The sequence below is a fragment of the Delphinapterus leucas genome, chromosome X (genome assembly GCF_059928025.1).
Source record: "Delphinapterus leucas isolate spDelLeu-1000000601 "Yukka" chromosome X, BTC_Dleu_Yukka2, whole genome shotgun sequence".
In the NCBI taxonomy this organism is placed as follows: Eukaryota; Metazoa; Chordata; class Mammalia; order Artiodactyla; family Monodontidae; genus Delphinapterus; species Delphinapterus leucas.
The window spans coordinates 30,692,267-30,711,137 of NC_143150.1; the positions used below are offsets into that span (position 1 = coordinate 30,692,267).

Genomic DNA, 18,871 nt, shown 5'->3' on the forward strand with positions numbered 1-18,871 from the left:
TGGTGGGAATGCACAATGGTGCAGCCACTTTGGAAGACAGTTTGGCACTTCCTTACAAAACTAAACATATTCTTACCATATGATCAGCAATCGTGCTCTTTGGTATTTACCTAAAGGAGCTGAAAACTTATGTGCACACGAAAACCTGCATACAAATGTTTAAAGCAGCTTTATTCATCATTGCCAAAGCTTGGAAGCAACCAAGATGTCCTTCAGTAGGCAAATGGATAAATAAACTGTGGTACATCCAGACAACAAAATATTATTTAGCCTTAAAAAGAAATGAGCTATCAAGCTCTGAAATACATAGAGGAACCTTAAATGCATATTACTAAGTGAAAGAAGCCAATCTGAAAATGCTACATACTGTATGATTCCAACTATATGACATTGTGGAAAAGGCAAAACTACGCAGACAGTAAAAAGATGAGTGGTTGACCATGGAGGATAAAAAAATCAGTGGTTGCCAGGGGTTGGGGTAGGGGAGAGATGAATTGGCGGAACACAGAAGATTTTTAGGGCAATGAAAATACTCTGTGTGATATTATAACGATGGATATATGTCATACATTTGTCCAAACCCATGAATGTAGAACACCAAGAGTGAGCCCTAATGTAAACTATGGACTCTGGGTGATTATGATGTATCAGTGTAGCTTCATCAATTGGAACAAATGTACTATTGGTGGGGAATGTTGATAACGGGGGAGGCTATTAATTGTGGGGGCAGTGGGTATATGGAATATCTCTGTACCTTCCTCTCACTTCTGTTGTAAACCTAGAACTGTTCTAAATAATGTCGTTTTTGAAAAAGAAAACAAAAATTCAGATCTAATGTATTTAGTTCTTCAAAAGCTGTGCAAAGAAATGCTTCAATATAGAAAGTGACCTTGTCCCTTAAGAGATAGTACATAAGATTTTTCTTGTGGTTGTAGGCCCCTGTGGTTCATGAATGAAACAGTTTTTTAAAAGCTCAGTTACAGCCATGACTAGCTTTTAGATCAGACAGGCCTGAAATGTTTTCCACCCACAGCCAAAAATAAAAAACTGAAGAAACTTATGACATCATTTCTACATAACTAAAGAAAACTATGTAGAAAGTTAAATTTTTTTCAATAATGAACCTTTGAGATTCCTTTTTCATTTTTGTACCCTGAGTATTTCATATATGCTCATGGACCCCAGATATGAAATTAAAAAAAAATTTTGTTGTTCTTTAGAAAAAAAATAGCGAAAGGAAAAATACCGGTTTTGAATAGACAACTTTCAAAATTTTGTGAAAGATTAGATGATAACCTAAGATAGGACGCATTCAAGTGCTTCCTGTTAAAAATCAAACACTGGAATCCACAGAATCATACTGTAGACATAAGGAGAAAATGGACAAATTAAAGACTATTTCCCCACTCTAAAGATGATTAATATGGTAAGAAATTCCCGAAAATTCATTGGCACGGCTAGTCTGTAGCTATTAAGGTCAGGCTCCCTTCAATGCCAGACTATCCCTGCAGGACTTCGAGTCATTGCCCCGGGGCTTCAAAATGACTCTGCGTTTTCTGACTGGTGATTAGGGAAACAGTCTCCCGCAGTTTGTTTGACAAGATTTAAACTGGTACCTAAACCAATTCTGAGTGCTTGATTATGAATGAGCCACATGTCTTTCTTTTGTGGTTTTGATTGGAAAGGACCTCTCTAGGGGAGAGCAGGGAGGAAGAGGTATGGGCTAGGCGCTAATTATGCGAGGTTGGGCAAGAGGCCAGCTATGTATACTGGCTACATCTGCAAGGGAGTGGGGATGAATAATAAAAAAACAATATAGCCACCATGTATTGCGTGCTTACTCTATAAATGTTAGCAGTTAGGCACAACTCTCAACACTCTTCATATAACAGCCCTCACAACATCCTTAAGAAGTAGCACTATTATTACTACCCCCATTTTACAGATTACAAAACTGAGGCTCAGAGAGAAGTGACTACCTCCAAATCACACTGCTAATAAGAAAGAGAGCCAGGATTTGAACCAAGGCAGTGTGGCTCCAGAAACAAATAAGCTGCGGGGTAGTAAGGGCAAAAGATACAGAATTTATACCAGTACTGTCCAACAACGTTTTCTGGGATTATGGAAACGTTTGAGATCTGTGCTGTCTGATTCAGCAGCCACTAGCCATATGTGAAATTGGCTACTAAGACTGAGCAACTGAAGTTTTAATTCGATTTAATTTTAATTAATTTAAATTAAAACGTAAACAGTCATGTGTGACTAGTGGCCCTTGTATTGGCCAGCACAGGTCTATGTTACAGAAAGAGTCCATCCGCGCTGATGACCAACTCTGGGAACATGTATGACAAGAAGTGGTATTACTGATGCCTGCTCCCCCCACCCCGGGTGCCAGCGAACCCCCACTCTCTGAGGATGGCTTCTTGCGCCACCTCCCATAGCTGTAGATTATCCCCTGCACCAAGGCATGAACTAAGGGCTGAAAGCCAGCCCGAGCACCATCTGCTGTCAGCTTTGGCAAGACACTGCATCGGCCCAGAACGTTTCAGCCCAGAGGAAGAAGAATGCCTTTCTACTTGGTCGGGCCAGTTTTTTGTAATTTATTCATCAAGAGGGGATACTGGAGAGAAAGCTTCAAGAAGGCAGAGGAGTAAGCCGTGGAGATCACCTTCCTCCCCACAGATACATCAGAAATACGTCTACATGTGGAACAACTCCTACAGAACACCTGCTGAACGCTGGCAGAAGACCTCAGACCTCCCAAAAGGCAAGAAACTCCCCACGTACCTGGGTAGGGAAAAAGAAAAAAGAATAAACAGAGACAAAAGAATAGGGATGGGACCTGCACCTCTGGGAGGGAGCTGTGAAGGAGGAAAGGTTTCCACACACTAGGAAGCCCCTTCACTGGCGGAGACCAGGGTGGCGGAGGGGGGAAGCTTTGGAGCCGTGGAGGACAGCGCAGCAACAGGGGTGTGGAGGGCAAAGTGGAGAGCTTCCTGCACAGAGGATTGGTGCCGACCTGCACTCACCAGCTCGAGAGGCTTGTCTGCTTACACGCAGGGGTAAGTGGGGCTGGGAGCTGAGGCTCGGGCTTTGGAGGTCAGATACCAGGGAGAGGACTGGGGTTGGCTAGGTGAACACAGCCTGAAGGGGGCTAGTGCACCACAGCTAGCCGGAAGGGACTCTGGGAAAAAGTCTGGAACTGCCTAAGAGACAAGAGACCATTGTTTTGGGGTACACGAGGAGAGGGGATTCAGAGCACCGCCTAAATGAGCTCCAGAGACAGTGCGAGCCGTGGACTATCATCACGGACCCCAGAGACGGGCATGAGACGCTAAGGCTGCTGCTGCAGCCACCAAGAAGCCTGTGTGCGAGCACAGGTCACTCTCCACACCTCCTCTCCCGGGAGCCTGTGCAGCCCGCCACTGCCAGGGTCCCATGATCCAGGGACAACTTCCCCAGGAGAACGCACGGCGCACCTCAGGCTGGTGCGACGTCACGCCAGCCTCTGCCACCGCAGGCTCGCCCCACATCCGCAACCCTCCCTCCCCCAGGCCTGAGTGAGCCAGAGCCCGCGAATCAGCGGCTCCTTTAACACCGTCCTGTCTGAGCGAAGAACAGACGCCCTCAGGCGACCTACACGCAGAGGCGGGTCCAAATCCAAACGTGAACCCCAGGAGCTGTGCGAACAAAGAAGAGAAAGGGAAATCTCTCCCAGCAGCCTCAGAAGCAGTGGATTAAAGCTCCACAATCAACTTGATGCACGCTGCATCTGTGGAATACATGAATAGACAACGAATCATCCCAAAACTAAGGTGGTGGACTCTGGGAGCAACTGTAGACTTGGGGTTTGCTGTCTGCATCTAATTTGTTTCAGGTTTTATGTTTATCTTACTTTAGTATTTAGAGCTTACTATCACTGGTAGGTTTGTTTATTGATTTGGTCGCTCTCTTCCTTTTTTTTTTTTTTTTTGCGGTACGCAGGCCTCTCACTGTTGTGGCCTCTCCCATTGCGGAGCACAGGCTCCGGACGCGCAGGCTCAGCGGCCATGGCTCACGGGCCCAGCTGCTCCACGGCATGTGGGATCTTCCCGGAACGGGGCACGAACCCGTGTCCCCTGCATCGGCAGGCAGACCCTCAACCACTGCGCCACCAGGGAAGCCCTCTTCCTTTTTTTTATATATATATATTTTTTTCCTTTTTCTCCTTTTGTGGGTGTGTGTGTGTATGCTTCTTTCTGTGATTTTGTCTGTATAGCTTTGCTTTTACCATTTGTCCTAGGGTTCTGTCTGTCCATTTTTTTTTGTATAGTTTTTCACGCTTGTTATCATTGCTGGATTTGTTTCTTGGTTTGGATGCTCTCTTCTCTCTTTCTTTCTTCTTTTTATTACTTTTATATTTTTAATAATATATTTTAATTTTTTTATTTCAATAACTTTCTTTTTCTTTTTCTTTCTTTCTTTTTCTCCCTTTTCTTCTGAGCCGTGTGGCAGACAGGGTCTTGGTGCTCCGGCCAGGTATCAGGCCTGTGCCTCTGAGGTGGAGAGCCAAATTCAGGACATTGGTCAACCAGAGACCTCCCGGCCCCACATTATATCAAATGGCAAAAGCTCTTCCAGAGATCTCCATCTCAACGTTAAGACCCAGCTCCACACAACGACCAGCAAGCTACAGTGCTGGACACCCTATGCAAAACAACTAACAAGACAGGAACACAACCCCACCCATTAGCAGAGAGGCTGCCTAAAATCATAATAAGGTCACAGACACCCCAAAGCACACCACCGGATGCAGTCCTGCTCACCAGAAAGACAAGATCCAGCCTTATGCACCAGAACACAGGCACCAGTCCCCTCCACCAGGAAGCCTACACAACCCACTGAACCAACCTCACCCATTGGGGCAGACACCAAAAACAACGGGAACTATGAACCTGCAGCCTGTGAAAAGGAGACCCCAAACACAATAAGTTAAGCAAAATGAGAAGACAGAGAAATACACAGCAGATGAAGGAGCAAAGTAAAAATCCACCAGACCAAACAAATGAAGAGGAAATAGGCAGTCTACCTGAAAAAGAATTCAGAGTAATAATAGTAAAGATGACCCAAAATCTTGGAAATAGAATAGACAAAATGCAAGAAACATTTAACAAGGACCTAGAAGAACTAAAGATGAAACAAACAACAATGAACAACACAATAAATGAAATTAAAAATTCTCTAGAGGAATCAAGAGCAGAATAACTGAGGCAGAAGAACAGATAAGTGACCTGGAAGATAAAATAGTGGAAATAACTACCACAGAGCAGAAAAAAGAAAAAAGAACGAAAAGAATTGAGGACAGTCTCAGAGACTTCTGGGACAACATTAAACGCACCAACATTCGAATTATAGGGGTCCCAGAAGAAGAAGAGAAAAAGAAAGAGACTGAGAAAATATTTGAAGAGATTATAGTTGAAAACTTCCCTAATATGGGAAAGGAAATAGTTACTCAAGTCCAGGAAGCACAGAGAGTCCCATACAGGATAAATCCAAGGAGAAACACGCCAAGACACATATTAATCAAACTATCAAAAATTAAATACAAAGAAAAAATATTAAAAGCAGCAAGGGAAAAACAACAAGTAACATACAAGGGAATCCCCATAAGGTTAACAGCTGATCTTTCAGGAGAAACTCTGCAAGCCAGAAGGGAGTGGCAGGACATATTTAAAGTGATGAAAGAGAAAAACCTACAACCAAGATTATTCTACCAAGCAAGGATCTCATTCAGATTCGACGGAGAAATTAAAACCTTTACGGAAAAGCAAAAGCTAAGAGAATTCAGCACCACAAACCAGCTTTACAACAAATGCTAAAGGAACTTCTCTAGGCAGGAAACACAAGACCTACAATAACGAACCACAAACAATTAAGAAAATGGTAATAGGAACACACATATTGATAACTACCTTAAATTTAAATGGATTTAATGCTCCAACCAAAAGACACAGACTGCCTGAATGGATACAAAAACAAGACCTGTACATATGCTGTCTACAGGAGACCCACTTCAGACTTAGGGACACATACAGACTGAAAGTGAGGGGATGGAAAATGATATTCCATGCAAATGGAAACCAAAAGAAAGCTGGAGTAGCAATTCTCATATCAGAGAAAGTAGACTTTAAAACAAATACAACGAGAAGAGACAAAGAAAGACATTACATAACTATCAAGAGATCAATCCAAGAAGAACATATAACAACTGTAAATAATTATGCACCCAACATAGGAGCACCTCAATACATAAGGCAAAGGCTAACAGCCATAAAAGGGGAAATTGACAGTTAACACAATCATAGTAGGGGACTTTAACACTCCACTTTCACCAATGGACAGATCATCCAAAATGAAAATAAATAAGGAAACACAAGCTTTAAATGATACATTAAACAAGATGGACTTAATTGACATTTATAGGACATTCCATCCAAAAACAACGGAATACACTTTCTTCTCAAGTGCTCATGGAACATTCTCCAGGATAGATCATATCTTCGGTCACAAGTCAAGCCTTGGTAAATTTAAGACAATTGAAATCATATCAAGTATCTTTTCTGACCACAATGCTATGAGACTGGATATCAATTTCAGGAAAAAAAAATCTGTGAAAAATACAAACACATGAATGCTAAACAATACACTACTAAATAACCAAGAGATCACTGAAGAAATCAAAGAGGAAATCAAAAAATACCTAGAAACAAATGACAATGAAAACACGATGACCCAAAACCTATGGGATACAGCAAAAGCAGTTCTAAGAGGGACGTTTATAACAATACAATCCCACCTCAAGAAACAAGAAATATCTCAAATAAACAACCTAACGTTAGACCTAAAGCAATTAGAGAAAGAAGAACAAAAAACCCCCACAGTTAGCAGAAGGAAAGAAACCATAAAGATCAGATCAGAAATAAATGAAAAAGAAATGAACGGACTTGAGGATATGGGGAGGGGGAAGGGTGAGCTGTGACAGGGCAAGAGAGAGGCATGGACATATATACACTAACAAACGTAAGGTAGATAGCTAGTGGGAAGCAGCCGCATGGCACAGGGATATCGGCTCGGTGCTTTGTGACTGCCTGGAGAGGTAGGATAGGGAGGGTGGGAGGGAGGGAGACGCAAGAGGGAAGAGATATGGGAACATATGTATATGTATAACTGATTCACTTTGTTATAAAGCAGAAACTAACACACCATTGTAAAGCAATTATACCGCAATAAAGATGTTAAAAAAAAAAAAGAAATGAAGGAAACAATAGCTAAGATCAATAAAACTAAAAGCTGGTTCCTTGACAAGATAAACAAAACTGATAAACCACTACTCAGACTCATCAAGAAAAAAAGGGGGAAGACTCACATCAATAGAATTAGAAATGAAAAAGGAGAAGTAACATCTGACACTGCAGAAATACAAAGGTTCATGAGAGATTACTGCAAGCAACTATATGCCAATAAAATGGACAACCTGGAAGAAATGGACGAATTCTTAGAAATGCACAACCTCCCGAGACTGAACCAAGAAGAAACAGAAAATATAAACAGACCAATCACAAGCACTGAAATTGAACCTGTGATTAAAAATCTTCCAACAAACAAATGCCCAGGACCAGATGGCTTCACAGGCGAATTCTCTCAAACATTTAGAGAAGAGCTAACAGCTATCCTTCTCAAACTCTTCCAAAATATAGCAGAGGGAGGAACACTCCCAAATTCATTCTACGAGGCCACCATTACCCTGATACCAAAACCAGACAAAGATGTCACAAAGAAAGAAAACTACAGGCGAATATCACTGATGAACATAGATGCAAATATCCTCAACAAAATACTAGCAAACAGAATCCAACAGCACATTAAAAGGGTCATACACCATGATCAAGTGGGGTTTATCCCAGGAACGCAAGGATTCTTCAATATATGCAAATCAATCAAAGTGATACACCATACTAACAAACTGAAGGAGAAAAACCATATGATCATCTCAATAGATGCAGAAGAACCTTTTGAGAAAATTCAACACCCATTTATGATAAAAACTCTCCAGAAAGTAGGCATAGAGGGAACTTACCTCAACATAATAAAGGCCATATATGACAAACCTACAGGCAGCATCGTACTCAGTGGTGAAAAACTGAAACCATTTCTACTAAGATCAGGAACAAGACAAGGTTGCCCACTCTCACCACTATTATTCAACATAGTTTTGGAAGTTTTAGCCACAGCAACCAGAGAAGAAAAAAAAATAAAAGGAATCCAAATCAGAAAAGAAGAAGTAAAACTGTCACTGTTTGCAGATGACAGATACTATACACAGAGAATCCCAAAGATGCTACCAGAAAACTACTAGAGCTAATCAATGAATTTGGTAAAGTAGCAGGATACAAAATTAATGCACAGAACTCTCTGGCATTCCTACACACTAACGATGAAAAAGCTGAAAGAGAAACACTCCCATTTACCACAGCAACAAAAAGAATAAAATACCTAGGAATATACCTACCAAAGGAGACAAAAGACCTGTATGCAGAAAACTATAAGATACTGATGAAAGAAATTAAAGGTGATACAAACAGATACAGAGATATACCATGTTCTTGGATTAGAAGAATCAACATTGTGAAAATGACTATACTGCCCAAAGCAATCTACAGATTCAATGCAATCCCTATCAAAGTACCAATGGCATTTTTCACAGAACTAGAACAAAAAATTTCACAACTTGTATGGAAACACAAAGGACCCTGAATAGCCAAAGCAATCTTGAGAGAGAACGACGGAGCTGGGGGAATCAGGCTCCCTGACTTCAGACTATACTACAAAGCTACAGTCATCAAGACAGTATGGTACTGGCACAAAAAGAGAAATATAGATCAATGGAACAGGATAGAAAGCCCAGAGATAAATGCACACAAATAGGGTCACCTTATCTTGGATAAAGGAGGCAAGAATATATAATGGAGAAAAGACAGTCTCTTCAATAAGTGGTGCTGGGAAAACTGGACAGCTACATGTAAAAAATGAAATTAGAATGCTCCCTAACACCATACACAAAAATAAACTCAAAATGGATTAAAGACCTAAATGTAAGGCCAGACACTATAAAACTCTTAGAGGAAAACATAGGCAGAACACTCTATGACATCAATCACAGCAAGATCCTTTTTGACCCACCTCCTAGAGAAATGGAAATAAAAACAAAAATAAACAAATGGGACCTAATGAAGCTTAAAAGCTTTTGCACAGCAAAGGAAACCATAAACAAGACCAAAAGACAACCCTCAGAATGGGAGAAAACATTTGCAAATGAAGTAACTGACAAAGGATTAATCTCCAAAATTTACAAGCAATTCATGCAGCTCCATATCAAAAAAATGAACAACCCAATCCAAAAATGGGCAGAAAACCTAAATAGACATTTCTCCAAAGACATACAGATTACCAACAAACACATGAAAGAATGCTCAACATCACTAATCATTAGAGAAATGCAAATCGAAACCACAATGAGGTATCACCTCACACCAGTCAGAATGGCCATCTTCAAAAAGTCTACAAACAATAAATGCTGGAGAGCGTGTGGAGAAAAGGGAACACTCTTGCACTGTTGGTGGGAATGTAAATTGATACAGCCACTATGGAAAACAGTATGGAGGTTCCTCAAAAAACTAAAAATAGAACTACCATATGATCCAGCAATCCAACTACTGGGATTACATATACCGTGAGAAAACCATAATTCAAAAAGAGTCATGGACCACAATGTTCATTGCAGCTCTATTTACAACAGCCAGGAGATGGAAGCAACCTAAGTGTCCATCGACAGATGAATGGGTAAAGAAGATGTGGCACGTATATACAATGGAATATTACTCAGACATAAAAAGAAACAAAACTGAGTTATTTGTAGTGAGGTGGATGGACCTAGAGAGTGTCATACAGAGTGAAGTAAGTCAGAAAGAGAAAAACAAATACTGTATGCTAACACATATATATGGAATCTTAAAAAAAATAAAAAGGTTCTGAAGAAAAACCTAGGGGCAGGACAGGAATAAAGACGCAGATGTAGAGACTGGACTTGAGGACACAGGGAGGGGGAAGGGTAAGCTGTGACAAAGTGAGAGAGTGGCATGGACATATATACAGTACCAAACGTAAAATGGATAGCTAGTGGGAAGCAGCCGCATAGCACAGGGAGATCAGCTCGGTGCTCTGTGACCACCTAGAGGGATGGGATAGGGAGGGTGGGAGGGAGATGCAAGAGGGAGGAGATATGGGGATATATGTATATGTTAGCTGATTCACTTTGTTATAAAGCAGAAAGTAACACACCATTGTAAAGCAATTATACTCCAATAAAGATGTAAAAAAAAAAAAAAAAAGCCTATAGTAACAGCTTTCTCCAGACTTCACCACAACATCATCAGGGCCAGGCTACTCCTTTTAAAGCTTAGTTCTCGGTCCCTTTCACTAGCAGTTCCTTCGGGTGGCAGATGTACTCAATCCTCCTCTGTTTTTATTCATCAACTATAACGCTCTTGAGTTGTTTATCCCTCCCTTCTAAGTCCTCACCCCAGTCCTGAATGTTGTCTAACTTTGGATCCTACCAAACATTCAAAACCTATTTATGGAGCATCTCTACCATGTATCAGGCACAGGGGGAAAGAAGACACAGCCCCTGCCCTCAAGGGAGATGGCAGTCTGGGGAGGGTGACCACTAAGTAAACGGGAAATGCAACACGATGTGCTGAGTATTATGACACAGGAAGGTGCCAGATACTGTGGTACATGATGACTGGGGACATATCTAGCCTTGAGAGGTCAAGGAAGGCTTTCTGGAAGGGAAGTGATGTCTGAGCTAAGAAGGACAAATAAGGGGCATCCAGGTGAAAGGGCAAGGCTTGGGCTGTGAGGGAACGCAGGATGCTTCCGCTATTCTGGCTGAACGTTCGGTTTGGTTGCCACTCTTCTGTTTGAGTGTTTGAAGAGCGAGTTTGAGGAACTGGAAGAAGTTCAGTGTGGGCTGGGAGGTAGGTGCAAGAGGGGTGGGGGTACATGGGGGAGACGAGACTGACGCTACAGAGATGGGCAGGAGCTGGAGCACAAAAGGCTTTGTCGGTCACGCTGGTGAGTTTGGACTTTATCCTGCAGCCACCAGGGAGCCACTGAAGGGCTTTAAGTAAAGGAGAAACAACAGGTACCACAAGCGGACAAGTGAAACTGCAAAACCTCAAGTGAGAATGATCTGTCCTGAGGGGTGGGGGGGGACTGAACTGCACAATCTCAGTCTGGCTTCGCCTGCAGTGCTTCTCAACTTGACCGGGAGCACCTCTGGGGACAGGGGAGGAGAGTGAATGCTAACCCCCCGGCAACTTGGGAGGTTTTTGTTAAAAAATTCATGTGATATTTTTATACTATAAGCATATTTTTTTGTACAGAGTGTTCATTCTTGAATAAAGTAAGTTCAGTGTTGGCTTGTAGATAATAAAAAGAAAGTATTTGATTTTGATTCAATAAATGTTTCTCAATCCTGAAAAAAAAAATCGTGGTTGTTTTGCGTTCTATTGCATGACATAGCCGTGAGTGTTTTCATATACCAAAAATATTTTACAGCAAGTCATCAGGCAAAATGGACATTCCAGGGTAAAGGCCATGTTTATACTATAGCTTCAGAAGTCCTGGATGTGGCCTTTCACACCCCACTCTCTCAGAAACAGTCTGAAGGAGCAATAGACAGGGGGACAAGGGCACATGCAGGGCAGACTGCCAACACTAGATCTCCTGCTTCCTCACCTGGAATCACACAGACTCAATGACCCCAGTCCTCAGACCACTCTTGCCCAGTGCCACCTCCAGCCTCGGAGACTCCACCCCAACCAGGCAGTGCACCCCCTTTATCAAAGCCTCTCAGCCTCGCTCCGCCACCACCCCAAGCTCCACCGTCACTTCCCACAGAGTCTGCCTACGCTTCTGGAAGCCTCCATCATGCACTCTTATTTTATATAGGCAATTGTGCCCGGTGCTGTCTCCTCCAAATTTGAAGCTTTAGGAGTGAAGAGACATGTTTCTTATCTCTGCTGCCCATTCAGTGCTTTACCCACAATGTGCGCTAAAGTTTTACTGAATTGAATTGATTATCCGGGCCCTTTCATCCTTGTTCTGCTGTTAATAATTCTAGGCTCTAGAGAGAGCAGACATCAGAAGCAAGAAGAACTACAATCCTGCAGCCTGTGGAACAGAAACCACATTCACAGAAAGATAGACAAGATGAAAAGGCAGAGGGCTATGTACCAAATGAAGGAACAACATAAAATCCAGAAAAACAACTAAATGAAGTGGAGATAGGCAACCTTCCAGAAAAAGAATTCAGAATAACGATAGTGAAGATGATCCAGGACCTCAGAAAAAGAATGGAGGCAAAGATCGAGAAGATGCAAGAAATGTTTAACAAAGACCTAGAAGAATTAAAGAACAAACAAACAGAGATGAACAATACAATAACTGAAATGAAAAATACACTAGAAGGAATCAATAGCAGAGTAACTGAGGCAGAAGAACAGATAAGTGACCTGGAAGACAGAATGGTGGAATTCACTGCTGCAGAACAGAATAAAGAAAAAAGAATGAAAAGAAATGAAGACAGCCTAAGAGACCTCTGGGACAACATTAAACACAACAACATTTGCATTCTAGGGGTCCCAGAAGGAGAAGAGAGAGAGAAAGGACCCGAGAAAATATCTGAAGAGATTATAGTCAAAAACTTCCTTAACATGGGAAAGGAAAGAGCCACCCAAGTCCAGGAAGTGCAGAGAGTCCCATACAGGATAAACCCAAGGAGAAACACGCCGAGACACATAGTAATCAACTTGGCAAAAATTAAAGACAAAGAAAAATTACTGAAAGCAGCAAGGGAAAAATGACAAATAACGTACAAGGGAATCCCCATAAGGTCAACAGCTGATTTCTCAGAGGAAACTCTACAAGCCAGAAGGGAGTGGCATGATATACTTAAGGTGATGAAAGGGAAGAACCTACAACCAAGATTACTCTGCCCAGCAAGGATCTCATTCAGATTCAATGGAGAAATCAAAAACTTTACAGACAAGTAAAAGCTAAGAGAATTCAGCACCAACAAACCAGCTCTACAACAAATGCTAAAGGAACTTCTCTAGGCAGGTAACACAAGACAAGAAAAGGACCTACAATAACAAACTCAAAACAATTAAGAAAATGGTCATAGGAAGATACATATCGATAATTACCATAAACGTGAATGGATTAAATGCTCCAACCAAAAGACACAGGCTTGCTGAATGGACACAAAAACAAGACCCATATGTATGCTGTCTACAGGAGACCCACGTCAGACCTAGGGACACATACAGACTGAAAGTGAGGGGATGGAGAAAGATAATCCATGCAAATGGAAATCAAAAGAAAGCTGGAGTAGCAATTCTCATATCTGAGAAAATAGACTTTAAAACAAATACAACTACAAGAGACAAAGAAGGACATTACATAATGATCAATCCAAGAAGAACATATAACATTTGTAAATATTTATACACCCAACATAGGAGCACCTCAATACATAAGGCAAATGCTAACAGACATAAAAGGGGAAATCGACAGTAACACAAACATAGTAGGGGACTTTAACACCCCACTTTCACCAATAGACAGATCATCCAAAATGAAAATAAAAAAGGAAACAGAAGCTTTAAATGACACAATAGACCAGACAGATTTAATTGATATTAATAGGACATTCCATCCAAAAACAGCAGATTACACTTTCTTCTTAAGTGTGCATGGAACATTCTCCAAGATAGATCACACCTTGGGTCACAAATCAAGCCTCAGCAAATTTAAGAAAACTGAAATCACATCAAGCATCTTTTCTGACCACAACGCTATGAGATTAGAAATGAATTACAGGGAAAAAAATGTAAAAAAAACAAACACATGGAGGCTAAACCCTACATTACTAAATAACCAAGAGATCACTGAAGAAATCAAAGAGGAAATCAAAAATACCTAGAGACAAATGACAATGAAAACACAACAATCCAAAACCTATGGGATGCAGCAAAAGCAGTTCTAAGAGGGAAGTTTATAGCTATACAAGCCTACCTCAAGAAACAAGAAAAATCTCAAATAAACAATCTAACATTACACCTAAAGGAACCAGAGAAAGAAGAACAAACAAAACCCAAAGTTGGCAGAAGGAAAGAAATCATCAAGATCAGAGCAGAAATAAATGAAATAGAAACAAAGAAAACAATAGCAAAGATCAATAAAACTAAAAGCTGGTGCTTTGAGAACATAAACAAAATTGATAAACCATTAGCCAGACTCATCAAGAAAAAGAGGGAGAGGACTCAAATCAATAAAATCAGAAATGAAAAAGGAGAAGGTACAACAGACACCGCAGAAATACAAAGCATCCTAAGAGACTACTACAAGCAACTCTATGCCAATAAAATGGAAGGAATGGACAAATTCTTAGAAAGGTATAACCTTCCAAGACTGAACCAGGAAGAAATAGAAAATATGAACAGACCAATCACAAGTAATGAAATTGAAACTGTGATTAAAAATCTTCCAACAAACAAACGCCCAGGACCAGATGGCTTCACAGGTGAATTCTATCAAACATTTAGAGAAGAGCTAACACCCATCCTTCTGAAACTCTTCCAAAAAACTGCAGAGGAAGGAATACTCCCAAACTCGTTCTATGAGGCCACCATCACCCTGATATCAAAACCAGAAAAAGACACTACAAAAAAAGAAAATTACAGACCAATATCACTGATGAATATAGATGCAAAAATCCTCAACAAAATACTAGCAAACAGAACCCAATAACACATTAAAAGGATCATACACCATGATCAAGTGGGATTTAACCCAGGGATGCAAGGATTCTTCAATATATGCAAATCAATCAATGTGATACACCATATTAACAAATTGAAGAATAAAAACCATATGATCATCTCAATAGATGCAGAAAAAGCTTTTGACAAAATTCAACACCCAGTTATGATAAAAATTCTCCAGAAAGTGGGCATAGAGGGAACCTACCTCAACATAATAAAGGCCATATACAACAAACCCACAGCAAACATCATTCTCAATGGTGAAAAACTGAAAGCATTTCCTCTAAGATCAGGAAGAGGACAAGGTTGTCCACTCTCACCACTATTATACAACATAGTTTTGGAAGTCCTAGCCACGGCAATCAGAGAAGAAAAAGAAATAAAAAGAATACAAATTGGAAAAGAAGAAGTAAAACCGTCACTGTTTGCAGATGACATGATACTATACATAGAGAATCCTAAAGATGCCACCAGAAAACTACTAGAGCTAATCAATGAATTTGGTAAAGTTGCAGGATACAAAATTAATGCACAGAAATCTCTGGCATTCCTATACACTAATGATGAAACATCTGAAAGAGAAATTAAGGAAACACTCCCATTTACCATTGCAACAAACAGAATAAAATACCTAGGAATAAACCTACATAGGGAGACAAAAGACCTGTATGCAGAAAACCGTAAGACACTGATGAAAGAAATTAAAGATGTTACCAACAGATGGAGAGATATACCATGTTCTTGGATTGGAAGAATCAATATTGTGAAAATGACTATACTACCCAAAGCAATCTACAGATTCAATGCAATCCCTATCAAATTACCAATGGCATTTTTTACGGAACTAGAACAAATAATCTTAAAATATGTATGGAGACACAAAAGACCCCGAATAGCCAAAGCAGTCTTGAGGGAAAAGAACGGAGCTGGAGGAATCAGACTCCCTGACTTCAGACTATACTATAAAGCTACAGTAATCAAAACAATATGGTACTGTCACAAAAACAGAAACATAGATCAATGGAACAGGATAGAAAGCCCAGACATAAACCCATGCACCTATGGTCAACTAATCTATGACAAAGGAGGCAAGGATACACAATGGAGAAAAACAGTCTCTTCAATAAGTGGTGCTGGGAAAATTGGACAGCTACATGTAAAAGAATCAAATTAGAACACTCTCTCACACCATACACAAAAATAAACTCAAAGTGGATTAGAGACCTAAATGTAAGACCAGAAACTATCAAACTCTCAGAGGAAAACATAGGAAGAACACTCTTTGACATAAATCACAGCAAGATCTTTTTCGATCCACCTCCTAGAGTAATGGAAATAAAAACAAATATAAACAAATGGGACCTAATGAAACGTCAAAGCTTTTGCGCAGCAAAGGAAACCATAAACGAGACGAAAAGACAACCCTAAGGATGGGAGAAAATATTTGCAAATGAATCAACGGACAAAGGATTAATCTCCAAAATATATAAATAGCTCATGCAGCTCAATAACAAAAAAACAAACAACCCAATCGAAAAATGGGCAGAAGACCTAAACAGACATTTCTCCAAAGAAGACATGCAGATGGCCAAGAAGCACATGAAAAGCTTCTCAACATCACTAATCATTAGAGAAATGCAAATCAAAACTACAGTGAGGTATCACCTCACACCAGTTAGAATGGCCATCATCAGAAAATCTACAAACAACAAATGCTGGAGAGGGTGTGGAGAAAAGGGAACCCTCTTGCACTGTTGGTGGGAATGTATATTGATACAGCCACTATGGAGAACAGTACGGAGATTCCTTAAAAAACTAAAAATAGAATTACCATATGATCCAGCAATCCCACTACTGGGCATATACCCGGAGAAAACCATAATTCAAAAAGACACATGCACCCCAATGTTCACTGCAGCACTATTTACAACAGCCAGGTCATGGAAACAACCTAAATGCCCATCGACAGACGAATGGATAAAGAAGATGTGACACATATATACAATGGAATATTACTCAGCCCTAAAAAGGAATGAAATTGGGTCATTTGTTGAGACGTGGATGGATCTAGAGACTGTCATACAGAGTGAAGTAAGTCAGAAAGAGAAAAACAAATATCGTATATTAACGCATATATGTGGAACCTAGAAAAATGGTACAGATGAACCGGTTTGCAGGGCAGAAATAGAGACACAGATGTAGGGAGCAAACATATGGACACCAAGGGGAGAAAGTGGTGGGGGGTGGCGGTGGTGGTGGGATGAATTGGGTGATTGGGATTGACATGTATACACTAATATGTAGAAAATCGATGACTAATACAAACCTGCTGTATAAAAAAACAAATAAAAGTAAATTTAAAAATTAAGAAAAAATTCTAGGCTCTAAAGAAAGGAAATGATGAAAGATTAATTTAGAAAAGAAAGAAAATTTTAACAAATTTTGTAGATATAGTCACAAACATGAAATGTAAGTTATTTTGTGGGGAACTAAACTACTTTTTAACCCCGGGAATGATTTAAGTTTCCTTTTGAGAGGTAGATACCAATCACTCAGACATTGTTGATGGGAATGTAAAACGGTACAGCCACTCTAGAAAATAGTTTGGCAGGTTTTTTTTTATAAAACTAGATATGCAATTACCATATGATCCAGCAATTACACCCTAAGGCATTTATTCCAGGGAACTGAAAAGTGATGTTCACATAAAAACCTGAATATGAATATTTATAGTAGTTTTATTCATACTTGCAAAAAATTGGAAACACTCGAGATATCCTTCAATGAATTAAAGGTTAAACAAACCAATACATCCATAGCATGGAACGCTACTCAGCAAGAAAAGGGAATGAACTATTGATACACACAACGGCTTGGATGGATCTCCAGGGTATTATGCAGAGGCTAAAAAAGATAAAGTCAGCCTCAGACAGTTCTATGCTGTATGATTCCATTCCAGTTACATTCTTGAAATGACAGAGGTTAGAGACTTGGGGGAGAGGAGTGTGGGGAGAGGGTGTGCAGGAGGGAGGTGGGTGTAGCTATAAAAGGGCAACTCAAGGGATCCTTGTGGTAATGGAGCTATTCTGTATCTACGCATATGGTAAAAGTGCATAGACCTACACACACACACAAATAACTGGACGGAACCCCAGTGGAATTTGAATAAGGTCAGTGGACTGTACCAATGGCAATTTTCTGGTTTTGATATTGCACTCTGGTTATACGAGATGCTACCATTGGAAGAAACTGGGTGAAGGGTAGATGAGATCTCTTTGTATATATTTTTGCAATCTAATTTTGCGGATCTATAATTTTTTTAACATTTTTGTTGGAGTATAATTGCTTTACAATGGTGTGTTAGTTTCTGCTTTACAACAAAGTGAGTCAGCTATATGTATACATATATCCCCATATACCCTCCCTCTTGCGTCTCCCTCCCACCCTCCCTATCCCACCCCTCTAGGTGGTCACAAAGCACCGAGCTGATCTCCCTGTGCTATGCGACTGCTTCCCACTAGCTCTCTATTTTACGTTTGGTAGTGTATATATGTCCATGCCACACTACCACTCTCTCACTTTGTCCCAGCTTACCCTTCCCCCTCCCCGTGTCCTCAAGTCCATTCTCTAGTAGGTCTGTGTCTTTATTCCCGTCTTGCCCCTAGGTTCTTCATGACCATTTTTTTTTTAGATTCCATATATACGTGTTAGCATACAATGGAATATTACTGAGCCATAAAAAGAAACGAAACTCAGTTATTTGTAGTGAGGTGGATGGACCCAGAGTCTGTCATACAGAGTGAAGTAAGTCAGAAAGAGAAAAACAAATACCGTATGCTAACACGTATATATATGGAATCTATAATTATTTTTTAAGAGTTTTTTTTTTTTAAATGAGACACCAAAAGCAGATGCATTTTCCATGAAGCAATGTGTAGAAAAGA

At 40.4% G+C, this 18,871-nt stretch overlaps 1 protein-coding gene across 1 annotated transcript in view; it reads right to left on the bottom strand.

The window, feature by feature from the left end:
- Window positions 1–18,871, bottom strand: part of IL13RA1 (interleukin 13 receptor subunit alpha 1) — a 65,094-nt gene that overhangs the window by 31,504 nt on the left and 14,719 nt on the right. The gene's annotated exons all lie outside the window — the stretch shown is intronic.